The following is a 12,274-nucleotide window of genomic DNA, read 5'->3' on the forward strand; positions in this document are numbered from 1 at the left end:
GTGTGTGTTTGAAGGTGTGAAAGTAGGCAACTATTGTCAATTTAATGTAAACAACCAAGTACAATAACATGAATGTCTTCGAGGAGAGACTGTCTGAAGAGTGCCTATGCCGATTTGTATGATTCATTGCGTCTTGTCTGTCTCAGCAGACAGTTTTCCATCCAAATGTAGTGCATCTTTTACCGAATTTACAGACAATCAGCAATAGAAAATGCAATTCATGCACATCAGGAACTTCTGGTCATCTTGTTTCCATCATGATCTCATAAAATCCATAATACCTCATGCTGCAACTGGTGTTGATACTGACAGATACGCTGTATCGCACACCTAAAATGGCAGCAGGGGTTGTAGCCGATTCCGTGGTCTGTCCCGGGACCATGGTCTCTGGCAGGGACCAGTGGTTACTGCCAATAGGGGCGCTAGAGACACTGGTCGCAACCAGCTCATCAGTGGTTGCGACCAGTTGCTCTGTGGCACGGACCAGTGGTCCGTGCCAGAGACCAGCTGGTCCTGACCACACGGATCTTCATAATCAATAATAATAACAATAATAATAATCATAATATATCTGATATAGTGTATTTTATAGACAAAAGATTATGATCTCTGACATTTATCCAGCTAACAGTGCTGTCAAAACGACAGGAAAGGGGAGAAAATACTAAAGCCGCTTCACAGACCACAGGGACCACAGGGCAGACCACTGAGGAGCTGGTTGCGACCAGTGTCTCTAGCGCCCCTAGTGGCAGTAACCACTGGTCCGTTCCAGAGACCATGGTCCCGGGACAGACCACAGAATCGGCTACAACCCCCTCTCTAAAATGGGTACTAGTCCCCAATGTGAGATCAACATCCTTACCGACATCTCCTCAAACCGGGCCATTACAAAATGCGTTAAAGTGGTAAAATACCACATCTATGATAATATTTACTTGTCAGTATTATGGCAAAAAAACATTGAATTGTTGTTCCACTATGGTAAAGGATGTTTATATAATTGAAAAGTAAATAAACCTCAAATCTCTCACTTTTCTTTCAGGCATTAAGCAACAAATCTTTTTTCTTGGATACTCCTCAAAGTCATTAATATGATAAACTCATATTGCCTTGGGTAGGTAGACAGCACAGCAGCACACATAAAATGAAAAATTTCTTTGCACTGTAAGGTGAGTAAATAAAAAGGAGAAGAGAAATACTATAGTGAGACAGAGGAAAGTCGTATCATCAGCGCTGCAGAATAAATGATCCTCTCTGTATTCACCTGATATAAATATGGCTGCACGGTCAAACGATTCTTCAGGATATATAGCAAATTGAATCAGTCAGCAAAAAGGGAAGGCACTGAACACAAAACAAACTTTTAAAGTTAACATGAGAGCCACTGTCTGTGCATCCACCCATTTCAACACTTGTCTGCAGCAACTGCACACTCTTATAGCACTCTAATAACACTGTGAGGACAATGACAAGAGACATCAGGCTGTTTGAACAGGCGTTCAAATGTTACTGACGTTTAATAACTCTTGCGAACCTTCAACGGTTTTGTTTTATCCTCATTTATAACCTTGATCAAGCCATATAACAGGATATTTATCTGTGAAGAAACTGACTTTGAAGTACTTAACAATAGACAACTTAGAATTTGTTTTGGTGTTGTGCTGAAACAATTGGTCAACTGATTGATTAGGCAACAATTTTGATAAATGGTTTCTCTTTTAAGTAATTTATTAAGTAAAAATGACAAACATTCACTGGTTCTAGCATCTCAAATGAGAAAGTATTTTGGTCGGACAAACAATTTAAGTTGTCTTAATTGTAAGGATCATAAGTTGCTCCATTTCACATTGCTTCTTGGTGAGTTGCATATGGATATGTATGTATGTACTGTATGTACAGTCTCAAGTACAGGTATATTACTGTATATGGTTAATTCAAAATGCTCGATGATAATGTCCATGATAATGCATGAAATGTCCCATTATGTCCTCTTGTAATCCACAAAGAGACAGTAAGACGTCTCATGTTGCTCTGGGAACTGATGATGGGTATTTTTCTAGTAGGGCTGCAACTAATGATTTGTGATATTATCAATATCTCAATTAATCAAAAAATAATGTCACAAAATCGTGAAAATTACTCGTCAAGGTAACATCTTGTCACTTAATTGCTTGTTTTCTCTGACGAACAGTTTAAAACTCAAAGACTTTCAGTTTCCTATCACATTAAACAGAAAAGCAGCAAATCCTCTCGTTTGAGAAGTTGGAACTAATAATGTGGTATTTTAGCTTTCAAAATGTTAATTGATTAAAATAATTGCAATTCATTTCCTGTGGATTGATTTTCAATAAATCAACTAATTGTTCAGCTCTGTTTTCCAGTATTTCTGATATGTTTTAGGGTATACTGTATGATAAATCATTTAATCTATTAATTATTTGTCAATGAATGGTTTTAATATTCAAGTAATATTTGACATTTTTCTATACTATTGCAATATGATACAAGATTCCATATCAATATCAAAACAATACCTAGGATTCTAGGACAAAAAAATAAAGGCATGTTTTTATGAAAAATTTTAACAAAAAAAGCCAAAGTTCTAAAATGTTATATATAGATATTGTCTGAACACATGCAGCCAAACTTTGAATATTTGATGCTAGGTTTCTGTACTTTTGCTACAAACTAATTGTAATCAGTACCTAAAAAGTATTAAGGTAGCAACCTTATTAAGCAAAAATGCCAAGAATTTATTGATTTCAGCTTCTTAAATTTGAATATTTGCTGGTTTTCCTTTGTTTCATATCATTGTAAAGTAAATCTCTTTGGGGTTTGGACTGTTGGTCAACAAAACAAGACATTGGAAGACATCACCTTGGGCTTTGAGAAATTGTGAAGGACATTTTTTCACTGTTTTCTGATATTTAATAGACCAAAATATTGATCAATGAATCAAGAAAATGATCGGCAGATGAATCAATTTTGAAAACAATCATTAGTTCAGTTCTCATTAGATCAGCCCTGATCATGAGAAACATTTAGGGGCATTTTCAAACAAAATAATAAAAACAAAAAAGTATATAATATTCTGCTTTTTTAAAGATATTTTACGATCAACATTGCCAGATAATACCCCTTTTTTAAATGTGCTCCAGTCAAAGCCTAACACATTAAAATTGTACAAGCCTTTTACATTTTCATGATTATGTTGGACTTTCACAAATATCTAGTCAGAATAACATAATGATCAGTGTAACATTAACATAAACAAGAGCTGATGTCCAGTGTTTCCCAGAATCCTCTGACTTCTCGATTTGCCTCCCTCGTGCTTTCTCATCCCTCACCATCTCTCTCTCTCTCTCTACTCCTCAGCAGTGGTGGGAGGGGAAAAGAGGAGTAATTTTTCTCCTCATTAACTTCCTGATTGGTTTCGGACTCCAGTTTTTGCCCGTCTGCAGTTTGTCACCAATTTCAAACTGGCAGCCCAATCGTTAATACTAATGTTTGTGTAGCTAAGTGCAGCCTGCTCTCAGCGGTCTACTTGTACAGCAATAATAGCATGCGGGTGGAGGAGAGCAGCAGCTGTGAATTAGCCCCGTTCCCTGTTAATTCTCTGCCTGTTCATCAGCAGGAAATCTATGATGTGTAATTAAAGGCTGAAAGCAACTGGACGTGTTTCACTAGAGATGTTAAATCATGACACTGCTTGTACACATGTTCTCCACTGCATCCAACTGTCCTCTGCTCTCCTGTTAAATATAGATTAATGTTGCTGACACACCAGAAAGACTTGTTCTCAATTAGCCGTCGAGAATGACACTAAGGCTGCAGCCAATTAAACATTTAAAACGTTATTTTTTATTTTTTTTAAAGATTATTTTTTGGGTTTTTCCGCCTTTATTTGATAGGACAGCTAGGTGAGAAAGGGGAGAGAGAGGGGGAAGACATGCAGGAAATCATCACAGGTCAGATGAGGTCAGCCTGCTCTACCCACTGAGCCAACCCGGCTATTATTATTTGTTTGATCAATAGATTCATTGAATGGTCCAAAAAATGTCAGAAAACAGAATTTTCAGATCTTAAAGTGATGCCTTGAAATTGCTTGTTTAGTCCAATAGGTGAATTAATTAATCGATGTATAGTATAATTATTTTTCAAGTTGTGAACACAACATTGACATACAGTATAATCTTTTAAGTAGTAAGTTAGCTAACAGTTGCCAATTTACACATCCAGCAGTTACAGAGCAACATAACTTAATAATTGGAGTTGTGTTTCTGGCCACCTGATGAATGTAAAGTAAGTTTTTTTTCTCTAATATACTTTGAGTGAAATATTGAATTTGATCTCTTTGGGATTCAAACAGTTATTTTAATGAAACCATCTGAAGAGTTTAGAGGGGAAAAGTCCCGTCAACAACTCATAGACATCTGAGACAAGACAATGTGGCCAAACTAGACCAGCTATGACTAATTGCATTTTAGAAGGTGACCACTAGGGTTGCTCAAAAAAATCGATTCAAATTTGAATCGAGATTCAAGCTCTACCGATTCAAAATTGATTCACAGAATTCCAAAAATCGATTAATTTCTTTTTCTTTTCGTTTTGACACTATTGTCCTGAAATGACATTACCTCGCCATTCCCATAGATGGCGCTGCGTCAAATTCACACTGACGCCTGGGCACTCTTTTCATAATCAGAAGAACGAGTACAGCGGAAGTAGTTTAGTCGGTGCAAACAATGGCAAACCTCACAGAAAGAATTATTCAACCTGCTCCATCCCATGGATGTATTAAGAGAACGCTCCATCCTCATTGAAGGCGAGAGTTTGGACACATTTCAGCTTTTATAACCTCGAGGGGAAGACGGAACTTGATAGGAATCATGCTATATGCAGGCTTTGCCAAGCGAAAGTTAAGTATTTTGGAAACACCACAAACTTGAGAACTCACATGGTATGGCATCACCCAGAGATTAACATTAAAGACGTGGACAAACAACAACCTAAAGTACCTCCTCCTAACGTGCCAGTCAACCAACGCACTCTCTTTCAATGCTCTAAACTCCCACCGTTGCGTCAGAGAGAGTGTTCTCAACTGCCGGAAACATCGTAACTGCACAGCGGAGCATGCTCACTCCAAAACACATAGACCAGCTTCTGTTTCTGCAAAAGAATGTACAGATTCCAGCCAGTGGTGGACTATGAACTGGTTACACACACACACACACACACACACACACACACACACACACACACACACACACACACACACACACACACACACACACACACACACACACCTAAATGTGTATCCATTATGTGATTCTGACACATCACAAAAGTTCTGTTGAATGGACTGTAGTTGCCACAATGTGTTCAATTTGCCCAGTCGAGTTCACATTTCAACAGTCAACCTGGTAGCTGAAGTACTCCTTAAACCATATTTAGCAGTATTTTTTGTTTGATCTGAGTACAGCACTTTAAAGCTAAATGTAAAAACAGTTTTATACCTGAATGTATTTGAAAGCTGGCCAAAGCTTGGCACTTTTGCAGTTTTTAGTTGCAAAAGTTTTTATTTTTGTATTTGTACGACAAATAAAGTAATATCAAACTACATTTAATTTGTTGCGTTTCTTTTCTTTTAAATTGTATGTCTACTGCAATCACATGGGAAAAGTAACTACATTTACATACTGTGAATCGTTTTTTGAATTGAGAATAGTTTTTGAATCGAAAATCAATAACGAATCGAATCGTGACATTTTCTGAATCGTACACCCCTACTGACCACGTTTTTTTCTATGTATAATCTTAAATTGAAAAGTAACTTGTAACTGTAGCTGTTAAAGCAGCCATATTATGCTCATTTTCAGGTTCATAATTGTATTTTAAGGTTGTACCAGAATAGGTTTACATGGTTTAATTTTCAAAAAACACCATATTTGTGTTGTACTGCACCGCTCTCTCTCACTGCTGCAGATCCTCTTTTCAGCTGGTCTCTGTTTTAGCTACAGAGTGAGACCTCTTTTCTTCTTCTTCTTCTGTACTATCTTTGATTGCACTGCACATGCCCAGTAGCTCAGATGTAGATCATGTCAGCTAGCTAGCTCCATAGACAGTAAAAGAAAGGCTGACTTCGGTCAGTTACAAGGCAGGATTAGCTGGGAGACTTCTAAATGAGGGCGCACATGTAAGTAGTTCTTTTGTAGATTATGGTGAACTTGTGTGTGTTGTAGCAGTGCTTTGCTACTGAGAACGAGGTAGCATGCTAGCGTTAGCGTTAGCATGCTAACGCTACGAGCTAATGGTTGCGGTTAGCCTGCTCGTTTCGGCTTGTGACGTCACAAGCCGTGCCGATTTTGAACAGCTCACCTAGAGACTGAAGGCAGGACACATTCAGAAACCGTATCTCACTCTAAACAGCATGGATGGATTTTTTTCAAAGTTTGTATGTGTGTGGAAGCACCAGAGACACAACATAACACCCCAAATCCCAGAAAAAGTGATTTTTTCATAATATGGGCACTTTAAGCTGCTTACACACCAACCAGACGGCCAACCGTCGGCAGAAAAGGCAATTGGACCGGTCTCCCCGAGATGGTCAAAAAAATGCCTCAGAACACACCGAAGAGACGAGACGAAATACGTCTCCATAACAGCTAATCTGTATTGTCGCCCAAAAATGAAAACCGGCAGCTGATTGGACGAACGCGTCACGTGGGTCTTATTTCTCCGTAAATTCAAAGACAGACTGTCATGGCAGCTTGTTCAGAATACGATCTCATATTGTACTAAAATAGTTCACCGAAACGTGTTTCTGAAAACATTTTAAGCGAGAAATAGGCCATGCAGTTGCTGAATCTGTCTTCATTTCAGATCAACAAAGGTCAGTTTAAAAGATTTTCGTCAGATTTTGAGAGACTCTAGTCACGCTCATTCCACTCGCCGTTTCCGGGTTAGCACTCTACCAATCAGATGGGTCATTTGAGTCTGACTGCCGGCAGTGCCCGCCCCGCCGATTATACATGTCAAATCAGCCAAAAGAAGGCCGACAGCCCCTCGGACGGACGGCACAGAACACACCGAACAGACTCGAGTCAGTGACCTCGCCAGACTGTCCAACGGCCAATTATCGGCTCTGTGTGTCCGGGCCTTTAAATACATGTAGTGGAGTAAAAAGTACATTCTTTCCCACTGAAATCTAGTAAAGTAGAAAGTAAAAAAAATAGAAATACTTATACTTTAATACTACTACTAAATTGCACTTAAGTACAGTAAAAAGTTACTTTCTACCACTGCCAATGACACCTAAAACCATAGTATCACAGCAATGCTTTTGGGAACAAAACCTTTGTCACTCGTAATATGAAGTTGTTGAGTTTTTGGCACCAACTTCACCAACATGTTGAAGTTTGTTTTAAAGGTCTTTAGACACCTAACTACTGCCAATTCCAGTCCCACAATTTGAATATGAGATCTTTGAGTTTTCAGCTGTTATAGTACAATTCTGCTGACACTGTATGTTACAGTTGTGAGGGGTAATAATTATCTCCTTGTGAACACCATGAAAAGAAAAGCTCTTGTGTAATACAGTCTATTTTCAGATTCAGGCTGTGTCCAAAAAATAGCTTGTTACAAGACCAACTTTACCTGCTGGTGATGTTGAAAGAGAGTTTATTCTGCTGAATGAACTTTTGACCTTTTCCCAGTCACTCAGCACTCTATATAAGATTTCCAAACTATTAAACAGTCTTTGTGTGGAATAACAAAAGGAAGCTTTTTTTAACCTCCCACTTGTCCTGTTAAGAGAAGGAGGGAGGGAGTGAATGAAGGTGCAATCATTTCTGCTGCTGCCAAAGAGGGGAACAAAAGCCCAGATGTGAGAGGAGATGGTAATTCAGTCTGATGAAGCGGGGATAAGCTCTCTCTGTGGGTTTCATACTCTACACTCATCCACCGTACACAAGGGTCATAGGGGTAGATAACACTTAAGTAAACACACACAGGCGTGCGCACGCACGCACACACGCACACACACACATTTCTGCATTAACTATGATGTGAGTTACTGTACTGAACTTTTTGCTCTGACAATGACTATAATGACTGATTATGTATTTTATCTTAAATATAATACATGGAAACATGGGCATCCATTTTTTTGCGCACTTTTGAAGTGAGGCTGTTCAATATTTGGACTCTGCCTTTTTGTTCAAATTAATATACGTAATGCTACTACCAGCATATAGTGATATGTTAAACAACAGTGTGCTTCCAACTTTGTGGTAACAGTTTGGTGAAGGCCCTTTTCCTGTTTCAACATGACAAATACACCCATGCACAAAGCCAGGTCCATAAAGAAATGTTTTTTGCAGTTAAGTTTTAAAAGAAGTTGAGTAGTGTATGAAACAGTAATTTCATGTACGTTATTAAGGACATTAATGATAAATTCATTATGTTGACACACTTGCTACAGATCTAGCTGCATGTTGTTATTGTAGTTAAACCACAAGAGATTTTAAACACAATGTAACATCAAGTGTAAAAGTTTGACAAAATAATCTAAACTAAAGGTCCATTTAGCCTTTCCAGAGCATTCAACCGTGTCTTACAGTCTAGAAATTGCTCAGTGTGACAATATTCAATGCACAACCTGCAAGTTACCAAAAAAGCAATCACCTGTGTGAATTTGTCAGTGCTGTGAGGGACAAGAGCACTTAGTGGAGGCTATCATCATGGGAACAAAAATTCAATCTTAGAAATGAAGAGTTGCTTGTCACATGACAAGGTTGGCCTGGGATTAAATGTCTCCCATTAAAATGATACGAGCTGTGTCTAAAGAAATCAGCCCTGGCCAGTTTGACAGGGTCCCATGGGTGTCCAACTGAGGACGACCCTTGTAGAGATGGACGCTCTCCTCTCTAGAAACGATATAGGCGTCTGGCTTCTCATCATCAGGCCAGCAGCAGGACTTAATGGCCCAGAAAACTCAGTCAAAGAGCAGACAGGCTTTAAATTCTGAGCGCTGAACAGTGGAGACTCATGCCCCTCAGCTGATGTTCACACCACAGACCTTCACCCTCAGTTTCAAATCACTGCTCATATCTGACTTTTTTGGAATGACTCCTAATTCTGTAAAACATTTATGATGAAACCGATGTCTGATGACAAAAGGAAGTCACTGCAATGCCGAAAAGATAAGGTATCCATTGTTTCCAAAAACCATGAGTGTCTGCACCAAAATGCGCAGTAATCCACCCAACAGTTGTGGAGATATTTCACCCTGAACCACAAATATCAATCAAGGCTTCATCTACTGGGCACCATGAATTTCTGTTCCACAATCTTGTGGCAATCCAGATGTTGAGCTAGTTCACTGGATTAGTGAAAATGTTAACTTGCTGGCAGTGTTGGAGGAAAAAAAACAGGGACCACCAAAGTAATTCGGATTTATCCTCTAGGAATAATGAATGTCTGTATAGAATTTCCTGGTAATCCATCGAATAGTTGTTGAGATAGTTCAGTTTGGACTAAAGTGGTGGACCGACCACCACTGCCATCCCTACAGCCTCGCCACTAGTGACAGTGACAGATAAGAGTGACAGACAGTGACAGTGAGTGACAGATAAGACTCATAGACATTACAACTGCACTAATTGCAACTTGCACAATAGGTTTGTTTATCTACAGCTTTATCAATACCAGTTAAACAGTTGTACAGTTTTTATTCCCAACTTGTAGATATTTTTAAACTATTTGTTCTTATATTCTATCCTATTATTATTTCATGTATATTGTATCCTTTTACTTCATGTATATTCTGTATGTGTGATGTGTGTCTGATATTTTGCTGCTACAACACCCATAATTTGGGCATAATTCCATTAAAAAATGTTGTATAAACATAATTTTAAGCAGACAAGGTTGGACATTTCATAATTAAAAAAAAAAACATCTAATCTGTGTCACATTAAATGATCATCAGCAACATTTTCAGTTGCTATGTAAAGTAACTTTCCTTCTTAACAAAAATCTCATTTGGTTTTACTAAAACCAACCAAATGCATTTTCACTTACGAGTTAAGGCTTCTGAAATATTGCTGGTGCTGGTAAAGCAAATGCTACGAGTGCCCACAGGGGACTGTGACCACTGCTCTTACAGTAAGCCTGGTAGTGAAACCTGAGCTACTACTAATTTCAAGCCACATCAAACACCTTCATCAAAGAACTAAATAAAGAGTCAAATAATAGCTTTTGCATTATCATGAATAACGACTATTCAAGTTCATGTGTGTGCAAGTTAAATCTTCCACATATTTCTCATTATTTCATCTCACAAATGAAGAGCTGTTGAGACTATTGTTCAAATGGATGCAGTCTGTTATGCAGCCATTACGGGAGGTCAGAAAACACTTAAATGGTCATTATTGGTTTGCTGTAGAGCTGAAGAGAGCAGAGGGCCGATGCAGGCTGACAGAAGGCATCAGTGTCGGGGTCAAAGGCTAATAAAGCAGAGAGGAACCTTTGCTCCTGCATTGTTAACCAATCTGTCTCCGATGAAGATGACTGCCGGGAGGCGTGACACAGCCCTCGTCCCTATGCTAAATCTCCATCTCGGCTACTGTGCCCCATCAACTCACAAAATGGCCTGTCAGTCTATCGTTGGGTTTTTTGACGAGATCCGTCGAAAGTTATGGATATGCAATAATGAGCTGAGGCGACCCGATCAATATTTGCGGGACTTTTCTATCATTATGGTTTAAACAAGAGATTAATTGTGAGTCGACAGGGTAAGAAAAATGCCAAAGTAAAGGACACAGGAAGAGTGAAATATATTGCTATAAAAAGAAGGACACCTCCTGTGGGTGCTAAAGCTGCCATATATGTTTATCCAAGTCGTTCAGCTGTTTCAGAGAGCTGCCAAGGCAACACCATTCGTCACTCCACGCTGAGCCACCGCCGCTGCTGCTCAGAACAAACGTAGGGAAAGTGACTACAAGAGCATGATTAGGTAGGAAAGCACCGTAACTAACCAAGTCTGTTTTGTACAAAGATATCAGGAAAACAACATAAACTTTATGTGTGTAGAGACGCGAGTGTGTAAGTAAGTATTTTACATGCAGATTACATTTACATACACACCCTATGCGATAAACATGTTTTCAAATGTTGAAAATTTCCTCAATTGAAGAATTGAAATGTTATATTAGTTTGGACAGACATTTGTCTAAATTGAAGGACAAAACCCATGAAACCCCTTCAGATAAAGATATTACTCATTTTGTTCACTTTTGTTGGGGGTCAGGGAGGAAGAAAAACCTGGAAATTAGCAAATGACACATACAGTTAGATTAGATCAGTTATCGTACTTCCCATAACGGAGGTCAGGAATTAGAAATGCTGTGATTTGCTTTATTATAAATGCACACTGTATCCTAATTAAAAAGAGCACTGCCTTTTCTTTAACATTAATTTTACCATCTTCTTAGGGAAATATTATCACTACACATTGACACCTGTAAGTCACAATATATATTAAATGATATGAAGACCAAATTTCAGTAGGTTTCAGCTTAGTGTATGCAGGTCTTGACTGTAACCCCAAAACGCTTAACTAATTAGATGTTTAGGGCAACCTGCAAGGCAAAAAAAGTCCACAAACATAACACTGCTGCTTTTATATTTTGTGATGGCACAGTAAGATAAAGGCAACCTAGATAAAAATATCAGAATTTCTTTCAGATCTTCTCTTATCTGGATTATACTGTAGTGCCTGGACAATAAAAAAGAGAAAGTTAGCGTCATTAAAATATACATTTTTCAAGCAAAGCTCTCAAGATAACTTAATAACTTCAGAAACAATCAGTACTTAACTCTGCACATACATCATTAACAGAAACAAACATACCTATATTTGCAGACACAGGACATCAGACTGAAATAACTCACACTACCTTTGATGGTTATATATTGCTGTACAAAAGACGGCATAAGATAAAACAGAAGTCAATAGAATCACGTTTCTTTTCCCGTCAGGTCCCTCAAAGCTGGACAGTATGTGTGTTAGTGTGTAAGTGAGAGAGAGAGAGAGAGAGAGAGAGAGAGAGAGAGAGAAAAAGAGAGTAAGGGGAAGAGGACATAAACTACACAGTCCTGGCCATTTAATGTCTCTACAGCTCCAGGCCTGTGTTAATGGTGATGTTGTACAACACATTACAACGGTGCTTGTGCCCTGAGCAGACAATTACACTGGTATTTAGCCCATCCA

General features: G+C 38.6%; 1 protein-coding gene across 2 annotated transcripts in view; it reads right to left on the reverse strand.

Annotated features, from left to right (window-relative positions):
* The window catches only part of dmrt1 (doublesex and mab-3 related transcription factor 1), a 34,564-nt gene that overhangs the window by 2,915 nt on the left and 19,375 nt on the right, over nucleotides 1–12,274 (reverse strand). The window lies entirely within an intron of this gene.

Source organism: Sander lucioperca, chromosome 2, assembly GCF_008315115.2.
Source record: "Sander lucioperca isolate FBNREF2018 chromosome 2, SLUC_FBN_1.2, whole genome shotgun sequence".
NCBI lineage: Eukaryota > Metazoa > Chordata > Actinopteri > Perciformes > Percidae > Sander > Sander lucioperca.